Genomic DNA, 3,825 nt, shown 5'->3' with positions numbered 1-3,825 from the left:
CTGTGAGATGATTTCACAGAACACAAAGAAGTTTCTCAGAAAGCTTCTTTCTCTTTGTTATCGGAGGATATTTCCTTTGGCCGTATAGTCTCCAAAGGGATCCGAAATATCTGTTCTCAGATTCCACAGAAATAAGGCTGGCAAAGAGATCCACGAAATACAGATGTAACTCTGTGAGATGATTTAAGAGAACACTAAGCAGTTTCTCAGAAAGCTTCTTTCCAGATTTCATCTGAGGATATTTCCTTTTTCACCAAAGTCCTCAATGGACTTCCAAATATCACTTTGCCAATTCCACATGAACTCTCTTAGCGAAAGGCTTCTTGAGGGGAAAGCTGTAACTCTGTGAGATAATTTCACAGAACACAAAGAAGTATCTCAGAATGCTTCTTTCTCTTTGTTATCGGAGGATATTTCCTTTGGCCTTATATTGTCCAAAGGGATCCAAAATATCTGTTCTCAGATTACACAGAAATAAGGTTAGCAAAGAGATCCACGAAATACAGATGTAACTCTGTGAGATGAATTAAAAGAACACTAAGCAGTTTCTAAGAAAGCTTCTTTCCAGATTTCATCTGAGGATATTTCCTTTTTCACCATAGCCCTTCATGGGCTTCCAAATATCCCTTCGTCAATTCCACAAGAACTGTCTTAGCGAAAGGCTTCTTGAGGGGAAAGCTGTAACTCTGTGAGATGATTTCACAGAACACAAAGAAGTTTCTCAGAAAGTTTCTTTCTCTTTGATATCAGAGGATATTCCCTTTGGCCCTATAGTCTCCAAGGAGATCCGAAGTATCTGTTCTCAGATTCCCCATAAATAAGGCTAGCAAAGAGATCCACGAAATACAGATGTAACTCTGTGAGATGAATTAACAGAACACTAAACAGTTTCTCAGAAAGCTTACTTCATATTTCCTCTGAGGATATTTCCTTTTTCACCATAGCCCCCTATGGGCTTCCAAATATCACTTTGCCAATTCCACAAGAACTGGCTTAGCGAAAGTCTTCTTGAGGGGTAAGCTGTAACTCTGTGAGATGATTACTCGGAACACAAAGAAGTTTCTCAGATAGCTTCTTTCGATTTGTTATCGGAGGATATTTCCTTTGGCCCTATAGTGTCAAAAGGGATCCGAAACATCTATTCTCAGATTCCACACTAATAAGGCTAGCAAAGAGATCCACGAAATACAGATGTAACTCTTGGAGATGAATTAACCGAACACTAAGCAGTTTCTCAGAAAGCTTCTTTCCCGGTTTCTTCTCAGGATATTTCCTTTTTCACCATAGCACTCAATGGGCTTCCAAATATCAGTTTGCCAATTCCACAAGAACTGTCTTAGCAAAAGGCTTCTTGAGGGGAAAGCTGTAACTCTGTGAGATGATTTCACAGAACACAAAGAAGTTTCTCAGAAAGCTTCTTTCTCTTTGTTATCAGAGGATATTTCCTTTGGCCCTATAGTGTCCAAAGGGTTCCGAAATATCTGTTCTCAGATTCCACAGAAATAAGGCTAGCAAAGAGATCCAAGAAAAACAGATGTAACTCTGTGAGATGAATTAACAGAACACTAAGCACCTTCTCAGAAAGCTTCTTTCCAGATTTCATCTGAGGATATTTCCTTTTTCACCATAGCCCTCTATGGACTTCCAAATATCACTTTGCCAATTCCACAAGAACTGTCTTAGCGAATGGCTTCTTGAGGAGAAAGCTGTAACTCTGTGAGATGATTTCACAGAACACAAAGAAGTTTCTCAGAAACCTTCTTAATCTGTGTTATCGGAGGATATTTCCTTTGGCCTTATAGTCTTCAAAGGGATCCGAAATATCTGTTCTCAGAATCCAGAGAAATAAGGCAAGCAAAGAGATCCACGAAATACAGATGTAATTCTGTGAGATGAATTAACAGAACACTAAGCAGTTTCTAAGAAAGCTTCTTTCCAGATTTCATCTGAGGATATTTCCTTTTTCAACATAGCCCTCTATGGGCTTCCAAATATCACTTTGCCAATTCCACAAGAACTGTCTTAGCGAAAGGATTCTTGAGGGGAAAGCTGTGACTCTGTGAGATGATTTTACACAACACATAGAAGTTTCTCAGAAAGCTTCTTTCTCTTCGTTATCGGAGGATATTTCCTTTGGCAGTATAGTCTCCAAAGGTATCCGAAATATCTGTTCTCAGATTCCACAGAAATAAGGCTAGCAAAGAGTTCCACGAAATACAGATGTAACTCTGTGAGATGAATTAACAGAACACTAAGCACCTTCTCAGAAAGCTTCTTTCCAGATTTCATCTGAGGATATTTCCTTTTTCACCGTAGCACTCTATGGGCTTCCAAATATCACTTTTCCAATTCCACAAGAACTGGCTTAGCGAAAGGATTCTTGAGAGGAAACCTGTAACTCTGTGAGATGATTTCACAGAACACAAAGAAGTTTCTCAGAAAGTTTCTTTCTCTTTGTTATCGGAGGATATTTCCTTTGGTCTTATAGTCTTCAAAGGGATCCGAAATATCTGCTCTCAGATTCCAGAGAAATAAGGCTAGCAAAGAGATCCACGAAATACACATGTAACTCTGTGAGATGAATTAACAGAACACTAAGCAGTTTCTCAGAAAGCTTCTTTCCAGATTTCATCTCAGGATATTTCCTTTTTCACCATAGCCCTCTATGGGCTTCCAAATATCACTTTGCCAATTCCACAAGAACTGTCTTAGCGTAAGGCTTCTTGAGGGGAAAGCTGTAACACTGTGAGATAATTTCACAGAACACAAAGAAGTTTCTCAGAATGTTTCTTTCTCTTTTTTATCGGAGGATATTACCTTTGGCCCTTTTGTCTCCAAATGGATCCGAAATATCTGTTCTCAGATTCCACAGAAATAAGGCTAGCAATGAGATCCACGAAATACAGATGTAACTCTGTGAGATAAATTAACAGAACACTAAGGACTTTCTCAGAAAGCTTCTTTCCAGATTTCATCTGAGGACATTTCCTTTTTCACCATAGCCCTCTATGGACTTCCAAATATCACTTTGCCAATTCCACAAGAACTGTCTTAGCGAAAGGCTTCTTGAGGAGAAAGCTGTAACTCTGTGAGGTGATTTCCCAGAACACAAAGAAGTTTCTCAGAAAGCATCTTTCTCTTTGTTATCGGAGGATATTTCCTTTGGCAGTATAGTCTCCAAAGGCATCCGAAATATCTGTTCTCAGATTCCACAGAAATAAGGCTAGCAAAGAGTTCCACGAAATACAGATGTAACTCTTTGAGATGAATTAACAGAACACTAAGTAGTTTCTCAGAAAGCTTCTTTCCAGATTTACTCTGAGGATATTTCCTTTTTTACCATAGCCCTCTATGGGGTTCCAAATATCACTTTGCCAATTCCACAAGAACTGTCTTAGCGAAAGGTTTCTTGAGGGGAAAGCTGAAATTCTGTGAGATGATTTAACAGAACACAAAGAAGTTTCTCTAAAAGCTTCTTTCTCTTTTTTATCGTAGCCTATTTCCTTTGGCCCAATAGTCTCCAAAGGGATCCGAAATATCTGTTCTCAGATTCCACAGAAAGAAGGCTAGCAAAGAGATCCACGAAATACAGATGTAACTCTGTGAGATGAATTAACAGAACACTAAGCAGTTTCTAAGAAAGCTTCTTTCCAGATCATCTGAGGATATTTCCTTTTTCACCATAGCCCTCAATGGGCTTCCAAATATCACTTTGTCAATTCCACAAGAACTGTCTTAGCGAAAGGCTTCTTTAGGGGAAAGCTGTAACTGTGTGAGTTGATTTCACAGAACACAAAGAAGTTTCTCAGAAAGTTTCTTTCTCTT

This window comes from Macaca nemestrina, chromosome 18 (genome assembly GCF_043159975.1).
Source record: "Macaca nemestrina isolate mMacNem1 chromosome 18, mMacNem.hap1, whole genome shotgun sequence".
NCBI classification, from domain to species: domain Eukaryota; kingdom Metazoa; phylum Chordata; class Mammalia; order Primates; family Cercopithecidae; genus Macaca; species Macaca nemestrina.
Note: the sequence above shows the minus strand (reverse complement) of the source record.